Genomic DNA, 23,116 nt, shown 5'->3' with positions numbered 1-23,116 from the left:
CTTCCTGTGTTCGTTACAATTTTAGTAACAGCAGTATCATGAAATGCTTATATAATTGATTTTACTTATTCTTGAAATATTTATTAATTTTAAATACACTTTCTATACCAGATACTGATATTCAACCTACAACAATCAAATGGGAAATTGAAAATGGGACCACTAAAGTTTTAATAGCCCTTTGTACTAATTCATTTGTTTTTTCATGGAGTACAGCTGTCTATGAATATTTTCATGGTTGTTAATTCTGTTATCCTTGAAGGTAACTTTAGAGTATGAAGAGAAAATTAATTGCTTGTGATGCTTATAAGGATGAAAATAAAGTGTTCAATTTATGCCACTAGTGATTCTTTTGATTCAGTAGCTACTTAAAAGAAGAAAAAGTTTTCTAGAATACCATTGTCAAAATTATGAGGTGGTTTATCCTCTCTAATCTGCAATAGCTAAACAGAGATTAATAGCTGATATTTACTGGCATAATTGCCAAATTGAAATAGTATGACTTAGCAGATAAATTTTCTAAAGGAATTAAATATTTTATAAGTTTAACTAGTTAAAAATTTTATCAGTTTTATAAATAGACTTATTATATGAGAAGCTCAATCCGAGTACTTTAGAAACATGTTGGTTCACAGGCATCACCCCAGTGAATTGTCAGGAATCAGATCCCTTTACACTTCGTGATGTATATCTCATAAAGACACAGATTAGAGCTATTAGACATGGTCATTCAAATTCAGTGTAAGAGCATTATCTATACTCTATGACATTTCTTTTCAATGGCTCTTGTAATTGTACACATTTATATCAAATTGTTAGGAAAGATAGCTATAATGTTTTCTTAGTTTTTTTTTTAATTTAATCTCTGACAATTCTACATTTTTTTAAACATTGACAAGTAAATTTTCAGTAGACTAAGGCATTTTTCTGGATTAAAAAATTACATGTGTGTTTCAACATCCAAATATGTGTAAATGACCCTTAAAAGAAAGGAGATTCAAGTACTCTTGAGAGAAGATTCTTCAGTAGCTTTATATTTATTTACTATGCAGTTTCCTTCTAGCATTTGTTAATAAGAGATGTCAATTTACCCTTAAGTGAGGAAGGAGAAATAACCAAATTCTGAGGGTAATTGGGTAGTGATTTGGGACTAACCATTCACAATGTGGGGGCTTAAGATCATTTAGGTTTCAAAAGAATTTTGCTCTAATAAAGTCAGTAAGCCCCCGCAGAAATCGTGGCTAGTTTTTCAGTTCCTACGTGTACATTGGATAAATGCAGAACCTTTAAGGATCCTCAGATTATTTCCTTGAAGTTGAGTTGTAGGAATTAGCATGGATGGTAATAAGGCAATATTTAGAAGATTTCTACCTCTCTTTTTAATCAAATAACAAACCAAAATTAATCTGCATGAGTGTTTGGAACATAAAAGAGTTGTAAATATGTGTACTGCTATTGGATTTTCATATTTTTTTATGGACTGGTGTCCTAGATGGTTGAGTCTAGGACAATGGTGATGATCATAAGCCTATTCATATGTGACTTCAATTGTTGCTTTTGTTATAGATACCATTTTTTTTATTTCATGTTAAACACAGTCTCTGCTTGCAGGTTCTTATTATATGGGAAGGAAAACATATAAATTTATGGTATTCTTTAGATGTATTTCTCCTCTCATGCTGTATCACAAAATATCCTGGGAGTCTGAATTCATCATGATCCCACAAGATAAAACACTGATCCACTACATTAATGACATTACACTGGAGGAAAAGGAATAATGCATGAATTCCTTTTTCTGCAAGTTCTGAGGTAATTTTTTCCTCAGATGCATTTCTTCTTGTTCTGCCTATTTTTCAATGTGGTCAAGCACTGAAGGCTGCATTTGCAGTCTCCCACAGCTGTTAATATGTCCCTGGTTTCAGCCTTGGGGAAAATGAGACATCATGTCTTATCTATTTACCTCTGAATATAGATAGATATAACTGTAGCAGGAAATATCCAAGCATTCTGATAGTGTCTAAGCAAGTACTTTATCTTTAAGCTTTCCTGCTTCAGGATTTTCTCCAAATCCACAGAAGTTCATGAGCTAGCAGGGCCCAGAATTATAATAAAAGCAATGCAACTAGAGTCACCTCTTAAGTCAGCAGACGAGAGCATGAAGAACGTGCATCAGTGAAGGATAGCCCCAGCCTTTCCTTTTCAGAAGGGTGTAATTCTGAGGTACATTTTCATAATTGCTTTTAAGGCTTCTGGATAGGAGTGATTGCCCATCCTGGTAGCCCCTTTAAAAGTGTGGGGTGTTTCGTTTGTTGTTGTTGTTGTTGTTGTTGTTGTTTTGGGGTTTTGTTCTGTTTTTATTTTTGTTTTTGGGTGAGCTCATATCTGATACCTGGTTTCACTCCTAGTTTTCTCATTTTGGTTTACTGGGGTGATCTTCCAAAGAATTACATGCATGCAAATCCTTGTATCACTCATTGATTTCTGACACCTTAGATTATGAGTGACTTCTAAGCCTTTACATTTTCTAATGTAAAGATTTAAAGGTATACAATCCCTCTAAGTAACCCTTGCGCTGCATCTCAGATGAAGAAGGGGAGATGAAGTGTAGTATTTTTATGATTCTATTTTAGGTCATTTTATTTTTATTTATTTTTATATTTTTTTAAGATTTTATTTATTTATTCATGAGACACAGAGAGAGAGAGAGAGAGAGAGAGAGAGGCAGAGACACAGGCAGAGGGAGAAGCAGGCTCCATGCAGGGAGCCTGAAGTGGGACTGGATCCCAGGTCTCCAGGATCAGGCCCTGGGCTGAAGGCGGCGCTAAACCGCTGAGCCACCGGGGCTGCCCTATTTTAGGTCATTTTAATGTTCATTATGATTGTTTCTTTGATGAAAAAGTTTAGAAGTTCAGAAGTGCTTGTAAGTTTTTGAATGTATTTTTTCTAATTATTATTTACTTACTGAGGTAACTCTTCCTTGTACTATGGTTAATGTAAACAGTACAATATTCATCACTTTTTTTTGTACTGAGTTTGTATAGTGTAAAATATGCATAATTTTTATAGATTTCTATATGTACTTAAAATGTATATTCTCTTCTAATGTTTATGTGTGTACATGTTATGATACATGATATAGATCTATTAGATCAACACTGTTTATTGTACTTTTCAAAATTTGGCCTGTTTTACTGATTTCTGAAAAAGATATATTAAAACCTTCACTATGCTGGCATATATTTCTAATTCTGTTTATATTGTACAATTGTGTACTTTATATTTTGAAACATATAATTACATTAATATCAGGGTAGATTTTTCCATATTCCTAACTTATTGAACAATTCAATTGTTATAGAATCACTTTCTTTACTTTATCCATTTCTGCCTTAACATTTTTATCTGATATTATTGGAGCAGCCACAATGCTTTGGTTTGATCCTTATTGATATATATCAATTTCTTAAGCCTTTTATTAGATATTAGTTTCCTGTAAACATCATGTGTGTATGTGAATGTGTGTTTGTGTTTTAATCTTAAGTGTGTCTCACAATCTTTACCTCTTACTTGGGAAGTTTATTCTCATGTATTTACTATATTTATGGATTAATTAAGATGATTTCTACTGTTTCATTGTGTGGTTATATATTTGTCTTCTTTTATCAAGAGTTATCTTTTTATATTTCTTATTTCTACTTTTAGATATTAAGTCTTATTTCTACTATTTTAATGGCAACCTTAGCAGTTTTACCATTGTGTTGTAGAGAATATTAGCTAAACTTCTATAACATACTGAATTTTGAATATAAGTGACTGTTGTGTGTTTGTTTTGATTTGGCTTTTTAAAATAGAGCTTTTTGTTTTGGTTTAGTGGAATGAGGGCAGCTTAGGTAGGTTGGAGCTATGTTTCACAAGATTATTCTAAAATTCTGATACCTTCCTTCTTGTTGCTCTGCCAACCCAAGTTAATTCTTTATGTGCATGGTCAGGCATGTTTCACAGACACATACTCATTTTTTCTGGAAGGAAAAGAGGGAGAGAGTATGTCGAGACAGTTTCCATTAACCTAGTGATATAATGTGATTTGAGTTGTACCTAATTGCAATCATAGTTGTTCCTAATTGCAAGGAAGACTGAAAATCATAATTTATTTGATATTTCAGATTGACAAGTAATTTTTTTGTATTCCTATTGAAATAAAAAAATATATTTTTATGATTTTATTTATTTATTCATGAGTGACACAGAGAGAGGCAGAGACATAGGCAGGGGGAGAAGCAGGCTCCCTGTAGGGAGCCTGATGTGGAACTCAATCCCAGGGCCCTGGGATCATGCCCTGAACAGAAGGCAGACACTCAACCACTGAGCCACTCAGGCATCCCATGAAAAAATATATTTTGGTGGACAAATAGCGCTCTGCCTAAAACGTGCATGAATTGGTACTGTGGTATCTATAGTAATGTGAATTTGTACTGCTGATTGCTCTGAAACACAAAGATCTTAGAATATTTGGTTACTATCACCCTCACCTAAATAAACATACTATTTTTGAAAACCATTGTAGGTCTACTCTGGTATTTTTTAACAGATATACTTTATTACTATATTATTTGAAACAATGACTCTGCTTAATGTCTCCAACATTCTTACCAATACAAGTGCTCTCAATTCTTTTTTACCTCCTAAGCATTCCATCTGAAATAATTTTCTTTCTGTCTGAAGCATATTCTTGAGAATTTCATTTAGTTCAAAGTTCCTATAGAGTACTTTACTTTTAGTGGTCAGTTCTCTATTTTTGTTTGAAAGTGAGTCCATTTCTCCATCAAAATTGACTGAGTTTTATTTTGTATTTTTATTAGGTATTCAGTTACTTATCAGCAGCTTTATTGTGACAACACTTATGTTCTGTCTTCCCTTGTTGCTTTTGATAACTCAGCTATATGTGTAATTGCCACTGATCTGAAGATAATCTCTATTTTCTCTTTCTTTGGGGTTCTGAATTAAACTGGAATGTATCCAGGTCTGTGTATGCACCAGTATGCCTGTGTATGTGTGTGTATAAATGTGTGTTGTTTATTTTAATTGTAATTTACTGGATTTTCTTTTCATCACTGACCTTTAAACTTATATTTTAAATCTCATTTTCTTTTTGTCATGTATTCTGCATAATTTCTACAGTTTTAACTTTAGCTAACTAATTATATCTTCTGATGTGCAAAATCTTCAGTTAATTTTAATTAGTTATTGCATATTTTATTTCTGTAAGTTATATGTTCTCCTATAGTCTTTGATTCCTAATTTATATATTTTAGCTTCTTGTTTCTTCTTAAATGTATAAAACATTGTCATTTTGTGTTTTCTGCTGATAACTCCAATATCTAAAAGTACCAATGGTCTTCCTGTATGTCCCACCTTTATTTTTCCTAAGTTTTACTCCTGTGGCCTTGATTTCTTGGGGGTTTTAGAACTTAACTTTATGAAAATTTTCCTGGAGTAATTTATTGAAGGCTGAGTAAAATCTTAGTTTCTATAGGTGGGAAGTGTGTTTGCTTTTACAAGGAAAAGGTGGGAGTGCTACCAACACAAAACCAAATAAAATTAAATATTCTACTTGTATGTTTTGGAATCTCACATCCACTCTGAAAACCTGAAAAATGTGTGAAGCCTGATTTTGTGTTCATCAGTTGTTAGCAGGAATGTTTGTTTGTTGCTTTTAATTTATGTTTCTGCCCCACCCCCTCAGCACTAAAGGCAATACAAAAACTTTTGCCATTATTTTATTCAGAGGTTTTTATCTGTTTGTTTGCTAGTTTGCTTTTTTTTTTTTTGAGATTTTATTTGTTTATTTATTCAGAGAGAGAGAGAGAGGCAGAGTCACAGGCAGAAGAATAAACAGGCTCCATGCAGGGAGCCCAACATGGGATTCGACCCTAGGTCTCCAAAATCACACCCCAGGCTGCAGGCGGTGCTAAGCCGCTGCACCACCGGTGGCTGCCCTTGTTGGTTGGTTTTAACCATTTGTTTTTACATTGACAGATTATAGAGTTGAAAGCCAGGCTTTTGCTCTGGTATTTTATTGGATTACCCACTTGGGAAGACTGCGTTTACTCTTTTTTCCCTTATACTGATAAAGGAGAGCTTGGTTCTTGTTTCACAGACTCGAAGAATGAATCTTGCAGACAACAAAGAATGAGCAAAGTGATAGAAGTTTAGTAAGCAGAGGTACAGAAAACACTCTCAAAAGGGAGAGGAGTCCGGAAAGGGTTGCCACTGAGGGCTTTTATGGTCTATCTTTTATAGGAAACTGACCAGGGAACTTGGTAAATATCTTGTCATTATCAGGGTGGATCTTTAGAACAAACAAGGTCAACTTGTAACTATCATAATAACAAACAAAATGTTTTTGTAAATATCATGAGCCCAAACAAGGTGTTCCTTTCTCTCTGGTTAATATCTCTTCCGTAATATTTCTCTACATCTGGGATTTCTGTGAACCGATCATGGCCTTGAGATTCTTGTGCTGTCTTCGTTTGAAAAGGAACTATTGATAACACCTTAATGACATATTTCTTTGTAGTCTGGTGAGTTTCTGTGATTACTTAATAACTGTTAAAGGGGGATATCCCCTAACATTTTGGAACTAGGGAGCCAGGTTTATTTTTTCTGTTTTTACTGTCTTATCTGTTTTCTTGGGATGGCGTAGGAGCCTGTCTCTGGGGCCTTTCCCTTATTATTTTCTGCCTAGCTGCATCTGCTTCTACCTCATTCCTACACCAGTACCATTCATCTATTATAGCAGAAGTTTGTGGTCTCAAGATGTCATAGACACCCTCTATTTAAAAACTAGCTTTCAGATTGAATTATATGACATTTTCTTAATTTTATTTCATTTCAATTTGGGATTCAGTGATTCTTTATTTTCATGTCAGTTTATCAGTGCCATTAAAATCATGTTCTTAGCAATTCTGTGGTGTTTTTACCTTCAGCCAAAACCTTGAGTCTTGCTTGAATCTCCTTTGGTCTTATGCCTATAAACAATAATTCACATATTCTATCTTCAGACTGTGTCTTGCATCAGCACTTCTCACTAACTCACCATTATCTTGTTGATTTTTTAACAGCAATCGCCACAAGGTATTTCTTTAGTTATGGAAATATCTTACATTTGCTGTCTCTAGTATAGTTGCTACCCACTTATGGCAGTTGAGCACTTGATATCTGATAGTACAACCAAAAAACCTAATTTTTAATTTCATTGTATTTAAATTAGTTTAAACTTAAACAGCCGTATAAGTCTAATGGCTACTGTATTATAGGAGGCATTTCTATATCTTTAAACTGGACACCATTGCCTTTTTTCTTTTTCACAAGACAATTTTTGAGGTGCATTTGCATATAATAATATTCACTCACATTAAATGTTCACGTTGATGATTTCAGTAACTTTGCTGAACAGTGAAACCATGACCACAAATCAGTTTTAGAACATTTTCATCGCATAAGAAAGATTTTCATTGCATAGATATGAGAATAAGATTTCTCATATCTATGTAGAATCACACTCAATTTCCAGCCCAGCCTCAGGAAACTATTGATCTAATTTCTGTTTGTAAGTTTGACTTTTCTGGACAGTTCATATAATATGGTATTATATCATAGGACTCATATACCTAACCTTTTCATTCCATGTGATGTTTTTGAAGTTCTTCCATGAGGTACTATCCATCTGTAGCTCATGCTGTTTTATTGCTAAATAATATTCTATTGTATATATATACTGCAGTTTGTATATCCAGTTACCAATTAATGAAACTTTAGGTTGTTTCCATTTTTTGGCTACTATGAATAATGCTTTTATAAACATCCATGTACACAACTATGTGCACATGTGTTTAAATTCCTCTGAAATTTATACATAGAATTGGAATTTCTGGGTTTTATGGTATTTATATGCTTGATTCTTCACAAAACTATTTTGCAAAGAGGCTACACCATTTTAAATTCTCATCACCAGTGTATGATGGTTCCCATCTTCTTATATCCTAACCAGTATTTTAATTATAGCCATTCTAATAGGTAGAAAATGATCTTATTGTAGTTTTTGACTTTCATTTCCCCATTAACTAATGATTTTGAGTATCTTTTCATGTTCCCATTAACTATTTACATATCTTCATCAGTAAAATGTTTTGTCCACTTATTTATGTATTTATTTTTAAGGATTTTATTATCTATTTGAAAGAGAGAGCATGAGAGAGTGAGTGGGCATAAGCAAGGGGTGGGTGGGACCATGGCAGAGGGAGAGGAAGAAGCATGCTCTCTGCTCAGCAGGGTCTTGATCCCAGGACCCCAGAATCCTGAATTGAGCCAAAGGCAGATGCTTAATTGAGCAACCGAGATGCCTTTATTTTTTTATTCTGTTGTTAATCTTACTATTATTGATGTATAGGGCTTCTTATCAAGTATGTGTTTTACAAGTATTTTCTCTATGAGGAAAACAAAACATATTTTGCCTTCTGTTTTTTGACACTACTTTGTATTTAACATATCCTAGACTCTTAGTAGAAATATACGTCATTTGAAGAAATATATTTAAAGAAATTCATGCAGAATAAATGTCTTTAAGATAATGGTTATGGCTTTTTTGTAATAATATTGTCAGGTTTTCATTGAAGGCAGTGTGTATTTCCTTCTGAAAGACTAGCTATTGATTATTATAATTAAAACATATGGGCAGCCCAGGTGGCTCAGCAGTTTAATGCCACCTTCAGCCCAGGGCCTGATCCTGGAGACCTAGGATCGAGTCCCACATCAGGGTCCCTGCATGGAGCCTGCTTCTCCCTCTGCCTGTGTCCCTGCCTCTCTCTCATTCTCTCTCTCTCTCTGTGTCTCTCACGAATAAATAAATAAATATAATCTTTTAAAAAATAAAATCTATAACATCAAATTATCTTATTAAGTTTGATGTATTCAAAGAAATTTAAATTTTGAAGCCATGCACAAGGATGTATTATCTATAAAATTATTTCAGTAATCCAAACAATTTTATTACTATTTGCTTTCTGAACTCTCTTTTTATAAACAAATAAAAATTGATCAGTATTCAGTAATGTACAAAACACTTATAACCTCTTGCCAACCTTTAGAAAAATTAGTATTATTGTCTTGTTCTTATCTTGCAGCTAGTTCTACAACTAAATCAATCTTGAGTTTGTTTTTAGCTTCCTGCCTACTTAGGTTTAGAACCAATCTATTATGAGCTGTCTGAGGTTCTTTTTTGGATCTTAAAGTAATCTCATCCCTAATGCTTTCATACAGTAGCTATTTAATCTTCTTCATAGAGTGAGGAGAATAACCTTATACTTTACTTTTCTAATAAAATGTCTCTTGGCTAAGAATTCCAAGTGAGAGAAGAATTGGGCTTTTTCATACAGGAATACCTGAAGTACACTTAATGTGTCCAGCTTATATGCAAACTGAATAATTTTTGAATTGCTAATTTTTATAAAATTCATAAAAATCAAAAAATAAAAAAAATTCATAAAAATCTATGCATTTTAATATATGAGAAAAATAATTACCATTTCCTCTGTGGAAAGTTGAAGAAAGTAAGTGGATTTTTGTTATTGTTTAATTGATTTCTTTATTTTTACTGCTAATAAGTGTTAACAAATCACTTAGACATTTTATATATTTGTTCTTGCACTTAAAATATGGAGATGACAATAGTATCTAGCACACATACTATTGGGAAAACAAAATGAGTAACGTATACTTGGTGTGCTATAAATTCTAAACTATTGAGCAAATACATGTTATATATTTCAAAACATTTGTTGGAAGATTTTGAAACCAATAGATTATTATGCATTTTATCAATTCATAGCTGTACATGGACACTGAATAATCATAAAGTTACACTAGGTTTTATGGATATGATTTATTTTTTCAATAGTAGTGTTTGTTATACAAACTAGAGGACAGAATGAAAAAAGAGAAAGAGAGGCAGAGAGGAAGGAACTTTATTAACTTATTTCATGATAATCAAAATATTTAAATGAAAGCAAAATTGTATAACAGATTGATACATTGATTTTTTTCCTCACATTTTGTTTGATCTCAGAATATATTTTTAGTTAACTTTTATTATTAAATGTTATCATAAAGTCCAAGCCCACTAAACTACTTATACTATTTCTACCTTTGTCAGAAATACACACACAGAGGTATAATGAAATTGAGTTGTTTTAAGAGTTTAACTATATAAGTTTGTATAGAATATTTCTCTCTCTGTGTGTGTCTCTCATGAATAAATAAATAAGATCTTTAAAAAAAGCTACACAATCTACAAGAACTTATAAAAACAAACAAACAAATCAGTCTCGTAAGTCCCTAGCTTTTTATACATTTTGTGAGTAGTACCTTGAATAGTGGAAATTACTCATCAGTTAAAAATATAGAAGTTTTTTTCATAATATTCAAAAGTTGAAAAATCCAATTAATTTTCTTGAAACTGAGTATTAAAGTACAAAAAATGCCATCTTATTTGAAAATGTCTACTAAAAATTAAACTCAGACCTTAAAGAGTATGAATTATAATTGATCAAAGCAGCATGCTATCGCATGTTTCAATTAAGGGTATTATTCCATAAATTGGCATTTTTAAACTATTTATTTATTTATGAGAGAGAGAGAGCAGGCGGAGAGAAAGAGAGAGAGGGAGAGAGAATCCTAAGGAGGATCCATGCTCAGTTTAGAGCTCAGTGGATCTCTCAATCCTGAGATCATGATCTGAACCAAAATCAAGAGTCAGATGATCAACCAACTGCACCACCCAGGCACCCCATAAGTCAGCATTTTAAAAAGTGTAAAATAGAGTTCTTTTTCTTTAAATAATTCACAGTGTCCCTAAACAAAATCCTTTGTGAAATTAACTCCTGTAGTTTTTACTTGATAACATATCTCCCAATTAAAACTGTCTAATAGATTTCTTAAACAATGAATATATGCCACTTTATATTCACTATAATGCCAAAAGTAGTTTCATAATTCTCTATATATAGTATAAATATAGTGTATATAGTATATGTGTGTGTGTATATATATATATATATTACATCTTTTTTTTTTTCTATTCGTCTGTTGATAGATATTTGGGTTCTTTCTTTAGTTTGACTATTGTGGACATTGCTGCTATAAACATTAGGGTGCAGGTACCCTTTTGGATCACTACATTTATATCTTTGGGGTAAGTACCCAGTAGTGCAATTGTTGGGTCATAGGGTAGTTCTGTGTTCTTTTTTTGGTTTGTTTGTTTTTTTGCTTTTGTTTTTGTTTTTGTTTTTTTTTAGTTCTGTTTTTAACTTTTTGAGAAACCTCCATACTGGTTTCCAGACTGGCTGCATCAGCTTCATTCTCACCAACAGTTTAAGAGGGTTCACATTTCTCTGCATCCTCGCCAACAATAGTTGTTTCCTGGCTTGTTAATTTTAGCCATTCTATGTCTATTTTTCTATATTTATTGGATTTTTCAAAGCTAACATCACAAAATGTATATTTAAAAATATTTACATATATCATATCTAGCATATATAATAAACTGTTAATTCTTTTAAATCATACTATTAATGATTCACTCAATTCATTCTAATCATTCCTCAAGAAAGATATTCTATTATGTTAAGTGAAATAAAATACTGTATTATGCTAATAACTAAACTATTTATTAGAAATACATTTTTAAACCAGTAGAGACTGATTTTTATTCAAAAATATGTAATTCTATATATAAGCCTATGTTCAAATTAGAAAATAACCTGTTACATGAAGAAGACAACAACATTTAAAAAAATTGATTTCCAGTTGAAAATGATTTGAGATCATCTTTAGAGGGCAGCATTTAACTAGGGAAAGAGGTATTTCAGCTCTAAGCAGAAGTTTGAGTATATATTAGAAATGTGAAATCTGACAGTTAAAACTTGATAGGATACTAAAATATAATTTATTCACAATTTCAATATTAGAAGAGGGGAAACAGTAGCCTGAGAGTAACCTAAATTTATAGTCTAGTTGAAAAATCCACTTTATTAAACATCATCAGATATTAAAGGCATTTTTTTTTTGTCAATTAGTTTTGGAGCAACATGGAGCAAATTTTCTTTACTCCTAGCAAGAAAGTACAGAGCAATAGTAAATGATATTTTAACAATAATATTTAACAGCAATTTTACAATTTGTACATAGTGTAATTTTTTTTTAAATGTACAAATAGAGAAGTAAAATAAATGAGGTATTTTGGGGCAGCCCAGGTGGCTCAGTGGTTTAACGCCATCCTCAGCCCAAGGTGTGATCCAGGAGACTGGGAATCGAGTCCCACATCAGGCTCCCTGCATGGAGCCTGCTGCTTCTCCCTCTGCCTGTGTCTCTGCCTCTCTCTCTGTGTCTCTCATGAATAAATAAATAAAATCTTTAAAAAAATGAGGTATTTTTTTATAGGCAAGTGAAACCAGAATTATATCTTATTTTAAAGTTTTATTTAAATTTCATTTAGTCAACATATGGTGTAATATTAATTTCAGGTGCACAATGTAGTGATTCAACATTTCTTTGGTGCTCATCACAGCAAGTATACACCTCAATCCCCATTACCTGTTTTACCTATCCTCCCACCACCTCCTCTCTGGTAACCACCAGTTCTTTTCTCTATAGTTGAATCTGTTTCTTGGTTCATTTGGTTTGTTTCTTGAATTCCACATATTACTGAAATCATATGGTATTTGTCTTTCTCTGACTGACTTGTTTCACTTAGCATAATACTTTCTAGTTGCATACACTTGCTTGCAAAGGGCAAGATTTCATTGTTGTTTTTTTTTTATGACTGAGTAATATTCCAGTGTGTGTGTGTGTAATCATTTAACTAATTGAGGGTAGTAAAAAAGTATTTCTTTTTTTTAATATTTTATTTATTTATTCATGAGCGACACAGAGAGAGATAAAGGCAGAGACACAGGCAGAGTGAGAAGCAGGCCCCATGCAGAGAGCCCAGATGTGGGACTCGATCCCAGGACTCCAGGATCACTCCCTGGGCTGAAGGCAGATGCTTAACCACTGAGCCACCCAGGCATCCTGTAAAAAAATATTCCTGCAACATTCTGTGCCCATGCTGTTAGCCATGAAAGCACACAAAATAATTTAGTATTTTAAAACATGGTTGAATTTAAAAGCTATATATATGTCTACATGATTCTAGCCAGTAATCTATTTGTACATTTAAATGGATCATTACAGCTAATTCGTAAAATGGAGACATTATTAGCACAGTGATTTTATTTGTTTTTATTTTTTTAGCACAGTAATTTTAAAGAATTGATATTTAACTCACTCTTTTGTCCATTTCTTTAATATTCAATTTCAAATTATATGGTTTTAAAGTCATTGCTTAATTATCACTGGTTACAGCAACTAGTGTAGTGTAGGGATATAAGAAATTAGACTTTATAGACAGTTATTACTGTTATGCAAAAGTCTGCATTCAGATGAAGTACCAGGGATGCATTCTAAACTAAATAAAGATGAAAGGGAGTTTTATTAAGACATTTATCTCCTTGAAAAAGCCAAAATCTTGGCCTTGGCAAGTTCTCAAATTTTTATTAACTGACTATAAAATGGGGATAAGCCTTTATATTGTCAAAATATCAATTTTAATGTGATGCATGGAAGATTCACTTGTGAAGCTTAAATTTTAATTGCATAATCTACTATCAAATTATTTAAAAAGAGCAGAGGTATCTTTCAAGTATATCTTATGCTTCTCTTAGATAAACACCCCCACAAATTATAATGTAGTAATTTTTTGGCATGGAATGAAATTTCAATCAGAAAAAAGAAAAGCATGCTTTTTTGTGCTCTTATGTCTATCCACAAAGATAATTTATTTCTTGTCAGATTATTATTAAATTACGTTACCTTGAGTGACTTATTTTGTTGTTAACTTTTTTAGGGTTATAAGTTGCTAAAGTTGCTAAACAATGCCAAATGTTTCTGTGAAATATTTATCCAGCCTGAAAAAATAAACAAGCTTTTATTTAAAAATAAAATATGTATCGCCAGTGAGGAAATAATAGTGATTTCTGATGAACAAATAAATAAATAAACTACAGTGAATAATATTTGAAAATTATTCTTTGAAAAATATAAAAACAACATAATCACTGTATGGTTGTATATTTGTCTTATTTTTAATTTGTCCCAACTACTTCATCAATTTTTTGAAGTGCTTGTTTTATACTAGATTATGTAGGCCTTGGTCATTACTCTAGAAGATTATGTTTCCAGAGAAAGGGAGTGTCGTGTAATGGAGATAATATTTATGATTGATTGATTGATTGATGATTTCTATAATTTAAAAACAAAGCTAGGTTTTATTTTGTTTTCCATTTGCTCCCAAATCTTTTACTTTTCCTAGCAATTATTTCACTATTTGAGGCATAGGAAAGATAGGGGAGTATATATTAACTCCTAAAGAAAAAAGATGGAGGATGAGCTTGAGTTCAGGAAGGGGAAGTAAAAGAAGCCACTTTTTTTTTTTTTTAAAGGTTCATAGTGAAAAGGGAGAAGAAAAAGTGAAAGGTTAAAGGAAGCAGCTAGTGAGATACATGTCCTGGCTTTACCCTTTTGTACAGAACCCTTTTGTACAAAAGTTTACAGATTTTTGGAAGCAAGTCAAATGCAGACAAGACATGTGCTCTGTTCTGTATTTGAAAATCACAGAGATCAGATCAGCTTGGATTCCTTTATCAAATAGGGGCAGATATAAGAAAAGGAGGTTATATGATGTTTAAAGAGTTTCTGAGTTCCTGCTCCTCTCTGTTGGCAAATGTGTGGTGTGGGAGAAGTTTCCATAGACCCTAGGCAAAGATTAATAATCTGTTTTTACTGACAGGCTTCCCAAGCAGTTAACCAGAATGAAACATACTGACCTAATAGTTAAGGGCTAGAAATTGAGCCATCGGCTTATGGTGAAACTTTGCTACCAGTGACAGCATCGGTGAATGTTGACCTGGGAAAATCCCTAGGTTCTGACTAAGGTAAAAGGATTTCATGGGCCACAGATTTCATCTGTAGGCACACATTTTCAGGAGAGAACAAATTAACCATACATACACAGTGGAAGTTAGCAAAGATATATGAGACAGTATGCAATTCTGAGGGTCCATATCACTTACCACTATAAGAATGCCTCACCATCATAACGGTCTACAGATTGGATATAAGAAACTCCTGTCAAATATTTAAGTATATTTGTAGAAATTTGAATTATGACACTGCAATTAATTTTTTTGATGTTGTATATTATAGTTTCTTTATAAAATTATAAGAATTACTTATTTTAAAATACAGGTCTATTCAAGAGACACAAAAATGGAATATAAGAAATAACTATTGATCAGATTTTAAGCAATATATGTCCATATTAGCAAGGAGTCAGAAATTACATTCTAAAACAATCCAACATCCCACCAGGTAGTCCTAAACATATTGAAAGCTATTAATTCAATTGATACACAGCCATCTACTAATCAGTTTTACAATTAAATGCATTTTTTAAATTAATGGCAGTTTCTTGAAAATAATATGCAGATTTACAAATACTACTTATAATCTGTAAAGTGAAACTGTTTAAACTAGATAAGGGAAAAGGAGAATTTAATGATGTTAGTAGAAAAAAATGATAGGGAATCTAGCAGTAAAAGGACACTTGATTATCATTGGTAATTACTGGATATAAGCGATGCATGTGAGGATATCTTTGAAAATGTGTAGATAGGGGGGACTGTAATCTGGAGGACCAAAATTAGGAAAAGGGAAAACAATTCTCCACCTAGAAATTGAAGTTACAAAGTCCTCTAGGCAGCTATGCAAAACAGTAATATATACACATATATATAATGTATATACATATATTTATATATAATTTTTTTTCTTTCATGATGTAAAAGAACCCTAGCCCTAAGAGAATTTTTGGAGATATCAGGTTAATATGAAATGCACCAGGATATGACACTCTGCTTAGAATATTAAGTAAAGAATACTAGTTTTTTTTTTTCCCTAGAATATTTATTTTTTATTAGAAACAATCACCTTGGGACTCCTGGGCGGCTCAGCGGTTGAGCATCTGCCTTTAGCCTGGAGCGTGATCCTGGGGTCTCAGGATCGAGTCCCGCATCAGGCTCCCTGCGTGGAGAGTGCTTCTCCCTCTGCCTGTGTCTCTCATGAGTAAATAAATAAATAAATCTTTTTAAAAAAAGAAACGATCACCTTATGTCACTTTATGTCAAAATGGCCATGTGAAAAAACACAGATGAAGTTTAAATAAACATAAGATAAATTTATAGTTTTATCAAATATCATTCTTCATTTTTATGAAATTTAAAATCCTTGATAATCTTGGAATTGAAATCTAATTTTCAGAAGGATTTTGACACTTTTATCTGCTCTCTTTTGCTGAAAAACACCTCAAGCTTTATAAGTCATACAGTTAACAATATCAGTTGACAGAAATGGTAGTATTTCAAAACTTGTGGTTTTGAAATTGTTAAAAGTGTGCCACTGTACATGTTGTTCACATTTTATGTATGTAGTATCATATTATACAAATACCAAGGTCCCCTGCCTATTACTTTCCTCCTTATTTTCTCATTATCTTTGATAATGACAGTGTTTGGCTATAGAAATTGTGGTTGCATAATGTGGTTAAGATGCTTTCCATGTACCTATTACTTGTTTCACACAAAATATGTATGTGAGCGATTTAGACAGTTCCATCTCATGGGATAGTGGTACAATCTTCAGATTTGGACACTTCATTCTCTTCCACAAAACTCTATTAAGTGAACATTTTTCTAATGTTTTAATGAGCGTACCACTGTGTGCCATATAAGAATTAATAATATCAATCTGGCAACCAACTCTTAGTTGAGTTTGGAAGATAGTCTCTGATAATTTTATTTCTTTGTTTCCCTCTTTAAGTATATGATAAACTTCATATAATCATGACCCATCATGACATACATTTGCATAAAAAGGTACAAATAGAACATGTCTTCATATCATTCAAGGAGGCCAAAACATGTTATGTTTTGAATTGATACATAAGGGCATGAACTTTTTATGTAATTTCATTTTCATGACACTTCAAGTAATTTCACCTAATGGCTATCCACTGAGAAACAAACAAAAATGTTCCCAAGTTTGTTTATATTTTCTCTGAAGTCATTGATGTTCTGAAAGACTGTCTTTAATTGCATCTTTATTCTATTCAGTTGTACTTATAATTTCAGTTATCCTAACTGTCATCCTTACATCACCAAAATATTGATCATTGCCTTCTTTACTGACACCTTTCTTCTAAATAACTCATATCTGGAGCTAGTGTTTTTTTTTTTTTAAGATTTTATTTATCTATTCATGAGAAACACACAGAGAGAGAGGCAGAGATACAGGCAGAGGGAGAAGAAGCAGGCTTCGTGCAGGAAGCCCGACATGGGACTCGATCCCAGGTCTCCAGGATAATACCCTGGGCTGAGGTGATGCTAAACTGCTGAGCCACCGGGCTGCCCAAGTGTGTTTTTGTTTACTTCACTCTGAGAAATTCCTGTGTTGCTGAAGCAAAGGACACAAGAAATTAATGTTCTACAAACCCTAGTGTGGTGACAACCGCAATCACATTCAGATAGTAAGGACTGACTTACATGGCCCACTCCAGTAGGGAAAGTAGGTTTGGCCAAGGAGATGAGAGCCTGAGTGGCCTAGAGCTGATAGTACTATGACTATCCATTTAAGTTCGTGGATTTCTTTCTTTGAATTCCATGTCACCATACTAATCTCCTATTGCTGCATTTTTTAACTTTTTTTTTTCATTACCACCTTCCTTAAACCAGTCTTGACAATTTTCTGTGTCTCTAGATTCAGCATTAGTGTCTCTTCATCTAGGTAATCCTAACCATTCCCATGTTTTCAAATTCCATCTATAATCCTTCTATTGATAGTATCAATGCTAGTTCCATTTGTGGGATTTTTTTTTGTTTATTTGTTTGTTTTTTTAATCCATATAGGCAAACACTTCAGATCTTCTTTTGGTATCTTGAAGTCAACTCAGATTCAGTCAAGATGAACTTGTTTTTTATCTATTCAAATCCTTATTAAGAGTTTCCTATCTGGGACAATGGTGGCATATAACCAGAGCCCCATATGCCACTCTTACATCTCCTGACTCCTTCCTTCCTTTTTTTTTTTTTTTTTTTTTTTTTGAGATTTATTTATTTATTTTTTTAACAGAGAGGGAGAGAGAGTACACAAGCAGGGGGAGTGACAGGCATAGGGAGAAGGAGAAGCAGGCTTCCCTTGGAGCAGGGAGCCCCATACAGGGCTCAATCCCAGAACCCTGGGAACATGAACTGAGCCACCTAGGTACCACCTCCTTCCTACTCTTTCCTTTTATCTAGAAGTTTCTATTTATTCCCACTGCCACTACTTCAAGCTTTCATCATATTTTTCCTATACTGTTGTAATAATCACCCAATTTGTTTTCATATGTCCACTTTTCTCAATTTTAATCAAGTTTTACAGAGTAGTCAATGACATATTTTTTGGATAAAGAGACAAAATGATCAATTCTCTGCTTTACAGTACTCTTTGACAGCTGTTATACTTAAGATAAATTCTAAAAAGAAAACAAAACAAAAACAAACCTTAATATAGTCTAGAAATCTTTATCTGGCTATTGTCTGCTCCTTGGACATCTATTGTCATATTGTGAATTCAAGGGTACTCTTGCTGCTTTAAATTTCTGGTAAGCAACAAACAAACTTCCCCTTTGTTTCCTTTACCTTGAGTATTATTCCATTAATCCTTAATTTTAACAACTAACCCTAGCTCATTATGGGTTCAGGTTCAAAGTCGCTTTTTCACAAATGTTTTCTCTGTTATTTCCTGTTTCTATGAAAGGTACTTTGAAAGGTACATATTATATGCTCTTATTTCAAATTGTTTTCCCTCTTTCTGTCACCTAAGACACCTACAAGGTTTTTTAAAAAATAATTATTGATTTAGTCAATTTATTCCCTAATATGCTTAAGTTCTACAAAAAAAGTCAGCTTGTTATCAATGTCAGTAATGGCAATTTGTCAAGCAATATTTAGACCATTTATTAATGGATAACCGATTTAATCATTTCACCTGTTTTTCTGCTTCTATATCAAATCTCAGTGAGGGCAATATAAAAGCATGCCATGGTTAAGATTATGAAAATTTTACTATAATTCTCACAATAATTTTGTGTACTATTTTGTATAATTAAGAATGACACAGAGATCACTTATTAGCAAATCATTTCTTTTTATTCTAATGGTGGAACTTCAGATGCCACAAGAGATCTCAAATTCAGTTCAATTTTGAAAACACAAACAAAAATCTAGCTGATCTTTGTTCTACTTGGAATCAGTTTCTGTCTCTGAATATAAACTCTATGAAAGTGCAAGTATGTTCATATTCCTAGAATTTACAATGGTGGATAATATATGGTAAATAATTAATAAATGATTACTGAATGATTTTAAGAATGCATTAACCCTTAAAGCATATTTTATGTAAAGTATATCTTTTTCTGGAAAAGAGAAACTATATGTGGCAAGTAGAGAGAAAAATAATAATGTGGTATAAGATTTGTCAGCTGCCAGGACTTCCAGAATTTATTTTTCTCCAGCATATCTAAGCAAACTTATAAAATTACATGCAATTTTACAGAATGGGAGAAGATATTTGCAAATGACATATCAGATAAAGGGCTAGTTTCCAAGATCTATAAAGAACTTATTAAACTCAACACCAAAGAAACAAACAATCCAATCATGAAATGGGCAAAAGACATGAAGAGAAATCTCACAGAGGAAGACATAGACATGACCAACATGCACATGAGAAAATGCTCTGCATCACTTGCCATCAGGGAAATACAAATCAAAACCACAATGAGATGCCACCTCACACCAGTGAGAATGGGGAAAATTAACAAGGCAGGAAACCACAAATGTTGGAGAGGATGCAGAGAAAAGGAAACCTTCTTACACTGTTGGTGGGAATGTGAACTGATGCAGCCACTCTGGAAAACTCTGTGGAGGTTCCTCAAAGAGTTAAAAATAGACCTGCCCTACGACCCAGCAATTGCAGTGTTGGGGATTTACCCCAAAGATACAGATACAATGAAACGCAGGGAGACCTGCACCCCATTGTTTATAGCAGCAATGGCCACAATAGCCAAACTGTGGAAGGAGCCTCGGTGTCCATCGAAAGATGAATGGATAAAGAAGATGTGGTCTATGTATACAATGGAATATTACTCAGCCATTAGAAATGACAAATACCCACCATTTGCTTCAACGTGGATGGAACTGGAGGGTATTATGCTGAGTGAAGTAAGTCAGTCGGAGAAGGACAAACATTATATGTTCTCATTCATTTGGGGAATATAAATAATAGTGAAAGGGAAAATAAGGGAAGGGAGAAGAAATGTGTGGGAAATATCAGAAAGGGAGACAGAACGTAAAGACTGCTAACTGTGGGAAACGAACTAGGGGTGGTAGAAGGGGAGGAGGGCGGGGGGTGGGAGTGAATAGGTGACGGGCACTGGGGGTTATTCTGTATGTTGGTAAATTGAACACCAATAAAAAATAAATTTAAAAAATTACATGCAATTTTAAGTTAAATACAAATAACAAACTATTTGTAAATATGAGAAATGTTTACAGTTAAATTGTTATGCAAGTGCCAAGAAAGCAAATGAACAAATATGAATCTCAGACATCATATCTTAATATATCCACATAAAAACGTCTAAATGGCTAAGATAGTATTAATTACAGATTTTTTATTTACAAACTTTTATTATTCTGTAGGAAATGTTTGAATTACTTATTATTATTTTTTAAGATTTTATTTATTTGTGGGAGAAAGAGAGAGCTAGCGAGAGAGAGCATAATTAGGGAGAAGGGGGAGAAGTAGTTACCTTTTTAAGCAGGGAGCCAGACGTGGGACTTGATCCCAGGACACTGAGATCATGACCTGAGCTGATCCACTGAGCCATCCAGATGCCCTTTTTGAAATGTTTAAATCATGGATCCCTGGTGACATCACTATGAGAATTCAGTATGAATGCATCAAACACAAATTTTCAAGGTCAGAACCTTTCTCTTTATGAACAGAAAAGAATAAGTAGAATAGTTTTATTTATTTATTTATTTATTTATTTATTTATTTATTTATTTATTTATTTATTTATTATAGTGTTTTAAAACCTGTTCCTTTTTAAAAAACTTTTTACAATTTGTATTTATTTATTCATGAGAGACACGGAGAGAGAGGCAGGCTCCGCTCAGGAAGCCTCACGCGGAGCTCAATCCCAGGACCCCAGGATCATGCTCTGAGCCGAAGGCAGATGTTCAACCACTGAGCCACCCATGTGCCCCATTAAAAAGCTGTTCTAAGAAAAACTTTAATGTTCAATGATTGCAAATATACTTTTAGTCATGACTTTAGAAAAAATGTGTACATGCAATATGACTTTCATTTTATTTTATTTATTGATGACTAATGAAATTTGATTTTTTTTTTCTGTGATTTCATCTTCCCTCTCTTTACCTTCTACTTCCATTTCAATCTTATGGATGGAAGACAATTGATACTGTCCATGACTTGGAAACCAACCAGTGTTCTGGAATGTGAATTAACCTTCTTAGTTTTAATTATCATCTTCTTTTTTTATACATATTTTGTTATTTTGAATACTATGACCTACTGTGTAAGGAAATAGTAGCATAATGGCAAGGAGACACTTTGCCAAACTGACATGGTCTTCAAACCACCAGGCACCAATTAGCTGTGTACCTTTAACCTTTATCACCATGATGGATTTGGAAAGAGAGCTTGCAGTCATGTTTGGGTCAGCAGCTCCTTCCCACCTATCTATCTTACTTTTCTCTCCATGTAAGTTTTGTTCTACAACTATTTAAACAATAAATAAGGAAAGTTCTACAGAATTTCCTCCATTTTAAATCACTTGCTTCTTAGCTTCTTCCTAGTGACCTTGGAATAACTTCTGTTACAATGACTGCAGAAAGTTCTACTTTCCTAAATCCATTATTTGGTTCTGAAATCCCCAAGTTGCATAGGAAGACATTTTGGTCCAGCTACCAAATAGCAGGGTCAAAATTCATTATAATATTCACTTCCCACTTCCTTCATAAGGAGGGAAGAAATATTGGAAAGTTGTAAGAATTATATATATAGTTAAGTATTGAGACTTTTGAGGAGGACCTTGTGGACTAAGGTACAGGCATGAGATAATATATGGTGTCACTGGTAGGACTTCCCAGTCCATATTAAATGGACATTGTTCCATTCTTAAATATTTGATTGCTATTTCTGGAATGTTTGTCAATATTCCTGTTAAAAACAGGGTAATTTACTTGAGTAGCTGAAATGATCTCTAATTATGCTTCTGTCCAGCTTGAATGTTAAAACATCATAGTTAATTCTTTTTATGATAAAAGAAAATTGAGAGAGTCATTATCATTTTGAAATAAGACCAGGACATAGATTTATAGTGGAAAAGAAAACCATTAAGTAGATGAGATCAATAGATGTCAAGTGTATGAGGGATTCTTGTGACATCTTAAAAAGAAAAGTGACTTTTAGCTGTAGACAAAAGGATTTATAAATGTAATCTAAAAGACCTGATTTAATTGACAAAGAAAATCCCAAATCCTGGAATGAGTATTAGATCATGAATTGCAAAATGCCATGTTCTAGCTTTAAAAATGTTTAATTTGTAAGTATATCCTAGGTCAAACTGAAGTTTGAATGTTTCTTCTAAAATATATTACAAAAAATAAATTTAGAAAGGGGGCACCTGCATGGCTCAGTGATTGAGCATCTGCCTTTGGCTCAGGTTGTGATTCCAGGGTCCTGGGAACCTGTACTGCACCTGGCTCCCTGCAGGCATTTTATCCCTTTTTATACTGCCAGATTAATTGTTTCTTATTTTGTTAAGAATTTTTCT

General features: G+C 33.1%; 1 long non-coding RNA gene across 2 annotated transcripts in view; it reads left to right on the top strand.

Moving 5' to 3' along the window:
• Positions 1-9,298: 9,298 nt before the first annotated feature.
• Positions 9,299-23,116, top strand: part of LOC140608327 (uncharacterized) — a 30,675-nt gene continuing 16,857 nt past the window's right edge. The window contains exons 1-2 of one of the 2 annotated variants that reach the window (XR_012010342.1): positions 9,299-9,611; positions 11,174-11,251. This is a non-coding gene — a long non-coding RNA (uncharacterized lncRNA). The remainder of the gene's footprint in view (positions 9,612-11,173; positions 11,252-23,116) is intronic. The other variant, XR_012010343.1, reaches the window with a different exon arrangement.

This window comes from Canis lupus, chromosome 17, assembly GCF_048164855.1.
Source record: "Canis lupus baileyi chromosome 17, mCanLup2.hap1, whole genome shotgun sequence".
Lineage (NCBI taxonomy): Eukaryota > Metazoa > Chordata > Mammalia > Carnivora > Canidae > Canis > Canis lupus.
Note: the sequence above shows the minus strand (reverse complement) of the source record. Positions and strands in the feature narration are given on the sequence as shown.